Raw genomic sequence first — 6000 nt, 5'->3', positions numbered from 1 at the left:
CTCCAGGCAAGTTGGGGCCCAATATCACTCTTTGGGTTCCTTCTGCATCCGTGGAGCTGTCTTCCGTAGAGCGTTGGGAGGAGGAGTGGTTAACCAGAGAAACTTGCTCAAACCATTGTTCATCTTCATAAAGACTAGTTTCCCCATGACCATTTTTCTGTTACTCTACGTGGCCACGTTCTCTTCTTTTAAAGCTACGGACTCTGAGTTGGAAACGGAGACACACACAGTGAAGATCCTTAACACTCGCTGGGCGGTGGTGAGTGTGGGGCCCAAAGCCCCAGGTCTGACCACTCTGGGTGGTCTTTTCACTCTACAGCAGCCTCTGAGAGACGGGGTCCCTCATGGGGACCTGACTGGGACAGCACAGCACCCTGGTCAGGCATGTACTCACTACGGAATAGCGAGATCCAGTCCTTCGTAGAAAGGAATATATCGGGGTAACTTACGAATGTTCTCCATAAACTGTTCTCAGTGGGTACACGTTGCCAAGGGGGCAGGAAGGCTCTTATGCCCTCACAGTCTTCAGAGGTAACCACACACGAAGGGGGAGAAGCCTCAGGCCCTCGTTACTTCGGTTTGCAGCAGTAGAATGTTTTTATTTATTTTTTTTTCAAACACATTTCCTCTTAAGATCCCTTGAAGTCCTTCTAAATCAGGCAGCTGGACGTGTGCAAGCCTAAATGAGCTCTTGTTCTGCAAAGGAAACCAACCACTGATAGTAAGCCTAAAAGAGACCCAACCCAGGAAATCCTGAGCCGGGTTCCTGATGGCCAGCTCACACGGCAGCAGTCCCAGCTCCCAGAAATGCGGGTGGACCTGAGCATTATATCCCAGCGTCCCGGTCTTCAGGCAGGAACTGGGCCCTATTGGGGGCAGGGAGGGCTGCAGATCCAGGGGAAAGAGAGCCTGCTGGGCTGCTTAGGGTCAGACCCAGGACTGAGGTCATGTGATGGGACATTGTTCCAGCTGTGACTGTTCAAGGAAGACCCCTTTGGGAACTGTCTTCTGTTGATAGCATGATTCACCCCACTGTGTGTGTGCATTTGCTTTGCTCATTATGATCATATCACCATTTTTTTGCAGTTGTGGCCAGTGTATGTTTTTTAATTAATAGATTTTCTTTTTTCAAGCAGTTTTGGTTCATAGCAAAATTGAGCAGAGTGCGCAGAGTTCCCACATCCCCCCAGCCCCTGCACCCACAGCCTCCCCCGCCAACAGCATCCCTCACCGAGGGGTACGTTGGCTACAGTGGAGGGACCTACAAAATCCAGACTTTACGTTAGTAGCGTTCCCTCTCGGTGGTGTACATTCTATGGGTTTGGACGAACGTGCAATGACATACGGCCAACATTATAGTATCGTACCAAGTAGTTTCACTGCCCTAAAAATCCTTTGTGTCCCTCTTACTCATCCCTCCTCCCTTAACGCCCCCCACCCCCGCCCAAGCACTGGTCTTTTTTACTGTTGCCACAGTTTTCCTTTTCCAGAATGCCGTAGAGGTGGAACCGTAGGGATGCAGCCGGTTCAGATGGGTTTCTTTGCTCAGTAATATGCGATTAAGAGTCCTCCATCTCTTTTTATGGCTCCAGAGCTCATTTCTTTTTAGTGCTAAATAGTATTCCAGTGACTGCCTGCGTCCCTCTTCAGGTATCCAGCCACCTACTGCGGGACATTCTGGCTGCTTCCAAGTTTGGGCAGTTATAAACAAAGCCGTTATACATGCCCATGTGAGGGTTTTTGTGTGGACATAAGTTTTCAATTTATTTTGGGTAAATACAATAAGCATGATTGCAGGATCTTACAGTAAGAGTATGTTCAGATTTTTTTTTTTAATTTTTTTATTTTTAGAGGTGTGGGAGGGGCGGAGGGAGAGGGAGAATCTTAAGCAGGCTGAACACCCAGCGTAGAGCCCAGTACAGGGCTCAATCTCACGACCCCGAGATCATGATCTGAGCTGGAATCAAGAGTTGGACGCTTCACTGACTGAGCCAACACCCAGATGCCCCAAGAGTATGTTCAGTTTCATAAGAAACCACCAGGCTGTTCTCTCCTGGGCGGCTGCGCCGTGTTGCTCTCCCACCAGAGATGAATGAAAGCTCCTGTCGCTTCTGCCGCTGCCCCTGTTGGGATCTGGGCCATTCCAACAGGTATGCGGTGACAGTACTGCTTCTAATGACATTTGGGGCACTATTTCAAGTTCTGACTTTGGATGCTGTGGTTCAACGTCTTGAATCCAAGGAAAGTGTAAGAGAACTGAATCATACATTTATCATTCATTCACAAGTCAGATGTTTTTTTTGGAAGATCCAATGGGCCAGACACTGGGGATTCTTAGAGGAAAATGCTCTCCTTGTCTTCGAAGACCTCACAGTGGAGTTTGGGAGATAATGACCAGACTGGAGGACTATTAGCACCCAGGGGTACGTAGCGGCGATGGGAGGGGGGTTTCAGTGCTCCTGTGGATGGAAGTCTCCAAAGGAGGCTCTAATTCAGAGAGAAGGGCCTGGTGGGCATCCGGTAGGAACTTGGAGATTAGAGGTTATGATTTTAGGGCCACTGGAGTGTGGGGTTTGAAGATGAGGAAGCAGGGATTCAAACAGGATAGGGGCATGGCTGGGTTTGCTTCTGGGGTGGGACCCCTAGATCACGTGCTCGCAGGGGGTGGACAAACAGGAGGGAGTGACGAGAAGGGAGGGGACCATGGAGCGTAGAGGGTACAGTCCGCAGGTCTCCGGAGCTAGCCCTTTCCTAGCCATGCTCTGTTCTTGTGCTGGATTACCCCAAATCTAGCTTTAGGGACAGTTTTGACCTCTTCTCTTTAATCCTCGAGCTGGAACCACTTCTGCTGACAAAGGAATTCTAGAAAGCTGGTTTCAGGTTATTGATTCTCCTCTCCTTTACTCCTTCAAGGGAGGCTCAATGAGTCATGAAGTGGCCATGAACAGAGGGGCAGAAGTCAGGAGGGGCGGGGGGGCGCCGGCAGGGACTCGCACGGGCGGTCAGTGCCTTTGAAGGCATGACGGTGGCTGTGAAATTAACAGCACCCCCACCCCCCACAACTGCAGGGTCCACTCAGCCTCCCTGTGAGAGTCCGTGTGAAGTTCGCTTGCGGGGATGATGCTGAAGGGGCTTCATCCTGCTTTAGAAAATGGGTGATGACCATTTTTTTTGTTTTTTTTTTACTCCTTCACTGCCTTCTGTTTTTTCTTTTCTTTTCTTTTTTTCAGTTTATTTTTTAAGGGGCTCAAACCAGCAGCATTTGCACACACACCATTAAGCCCGAGCAATTACGAAGACTATATTAAAAATCCATCAACGAGAATAATAGATATTTCCCGCAGACACGGGATACTGGTATTTCTCCAACTCGCCTGAAGTCAGTAGGGAAATTAGGCGTTGATGGGCCTTCTGAAGCTGGAGCCAAGGGCGGCAGGATAATTGGGCAAGTGCAGCTTCCCAAGGACAGGCACTGGGGAGTGGCCACCTGCTTGCCGCAGTGTTGAGTCCCCCCTAAATTAAGCTCTTTCAGCTGTTCAAAAGACCCTGAACACCTACTATGTACTGGGCATGGCTCCAGGCACTGGGAGTACAGGAGTGAGCGAGACAGGGTCCCTGCTTATTATGGGATTTATGTTCTATTTGCGGAAACAACTTCAATATTGTAGATAATGTTGAGAAGCAAAAACTGCAACGAAAAACTTTTAAAAGCAAGGAAAGGGGCAGGAGACCGATGGGGGGATGGATGGCTGCTTTAGAGACGTCGATTTGAGCCGAGTGTGTCCTGTGGTGCCCGAAGGAATATTTCTAGGCAGCGAGCTGAGGGGCCTGCTTGTGCGTGAGGACAAATCTTTCTGTGTGTGTGTGTGTGTGTGTGTGTGTGTGTGTGTGTGTTGTGTGTAGGGAGGAGAGGCCCACATGGACCTGAGGAGGAGAGGCGGGTATGTGACGGTGGCGGAGAGGCTGGCTGGTATAGGACTGAGGAGAAGTCTCTCTCTGTGTGCAGGAGAAGCCACAGTAGCTAGAATAAGGCCAGAGGGTGGGAAAAAGGGGCTGATTTCATGCCCGTGTTGGCTGCTCATACCGCCAAGGTAGGAACCTGACCTGGCCAGGGACCAAGCCCCTCTTTGTGATGGGTACAAATGTCGTAGTCACAAACTGGGTTATAAAAAAGCCAAATTTTGAGAACTACTTCATTTCCAACTCTGAGCCTCCGCAGCGGAAAAAAAGGAAAAACTGGTCTAGGTAAACTCAGTTGAAGTCCGGGATTTCCTTGGTCAGGTGAGAATTCCCTCTTGGCCTGACCTGGGGGCTTCTTCAGAATCTGTGTGGTGCTGGTCACGGTGTCCTTTGGGAACGAGCCTATGGTTCTCCATCACTTTCTCTGCCCAGTGGCTGCCGCAGAGACGCGACTCCTCTCAAGGCATCTTCGGCATCTGCATGGACTGCAGGGGGGCTAGGACTCAGGGCATCTGCTCGAGGGACCCCATCTGACCACAGGCAGGGTCCCTGCCCCCCTAGGGCGCTGCAAATATCGTAAACCTCACAGATCTGTGTGTTTGCCCAGAGGATCTTGTAGTGAATGTCAGTGCAGTGCGGTCTTCTTATAAAAATCAGTCTATGATGAATCTCCCCAATGGATGGAAGTAATGGGTCTTGAGGACACTTTCCCTGATTTGTGCAGAGGGGATCCATGTGGCTCTGGGCCCAGGACACATCCAGTGGCTCTTCCTAGCCTGGTGTTGGAGCGAGGGAGATGGGCTGCCTCCATCTCTCTGCTTTTACTGACCTGCTATGATTTCCACTAGGCACTCGCTTGCCGGCCCACAGACGGTGTGTCTCCTTAGACTTGACCCAAGAAGTGAGGCCCCAGTGCTGTCTGCCCTCAGGTTCCCCGCAAAGCCATGGAGAGCAGCAGACTTCCCTCACCAAGACCCCGTGAAGTAGGGGGCAGGGGAGCCCTCCACTGCTCCAAAGTCTTCCCTCAATCCAGAGTTCTCCACTCTTCTCCCTGTGGTACAAAAAAAATGCCTGTTGCTCTCCTTCCAAATCTTTGTTTAAGCTCTACTCAGTTGGTATTTTCTCTTCATGTCATGGTCTCTGGCCTGGCCTTAGAAAATTCTACATAGGGGTACCTGGGTGGTTCAGTGGGTTATGCCGCTGCCTTCGGCTCAGGTCATAATCCTAGGGTCCTAGGATCGAACCCCGCATTGGGCTCTCTGCTCAGCAGGGAGCCTGCTTCTCCTTCTCTCTCTGCCTGCCTCTCTGCCTACTTGTGATCTCTCTCTCTATATATAAAATAAATAAACAAAATCTTTAAAAAAAAAAAAAGAAAAGAAAATTCTACATAGACACTCCGGGATAAGAACTAACTTGGGTCTCCTGGGCAGGGCCAGGACCCCTTGGACAGGCCACAGACTTAGTGAGTGGAGGGTGGTGGCCCCACAAAGAATGGAGAGGAAAACACCTGTTTCCATCCTACAGATCACCTTTGATCCCTTTGATCTTGCTGTAAGTTTTCCTAGGAAGGAATGGGGCACAAATGCCTGACTTGTAAGTTCTGTTCACCCTGAACTTGAGGTTGGGTTGATCCAGGATTAGACAGCTCAGCAAAGCAGCTGATTCCTTGATAGACATTAGAGAGAAAGAAAGAAAGAAAGAAAAGAAAGGGAAATAGAGAGAGACAGAGAGAGAGAGAAAATCTGTTCCCTTTTTAGAAAGAGCACTGCTCTCCTCTGCAGCTCTGTGACTCAGCCTCCCTCCTGGCAGGTGAAGGATGCTGAGGAAAGAGTTAAGGAATTCTTTTTAGGACAGATCCCACCTGCCAATGAACTGATAAGGAGGGGTCTGGAAGAAAGAAATGCTACCCCTTCCTTTTGACAATATAGAATTTAAAAGTAGATCAGCCATCACAGCTGGAAGTTCAATCCTGGAAAGATAGAGAAGTCTGTTGGTCCTGAGGAAGTGCCAAGTCACAGGGAAGATGCCACGTCCAGAGGT

The sequence above is a fragment of the Lutra lutra genome, chromosome 6 (assembly GCF_902655055.1).
Source record: "Lutra lutra chromosome 6, mLutLut1.2, whole genome shotgun sequence".
Lineage (NCBI taxonomy): Eukaryota > Metazoa > Chordata > Mammalia > Carnivora > Mustelidae > Lutra > Lutra lutra.
The sequence above is the reverse complement of the archived record's forward strand: the minus strand, read 5'-3'. Positions refer to the sequence as shown.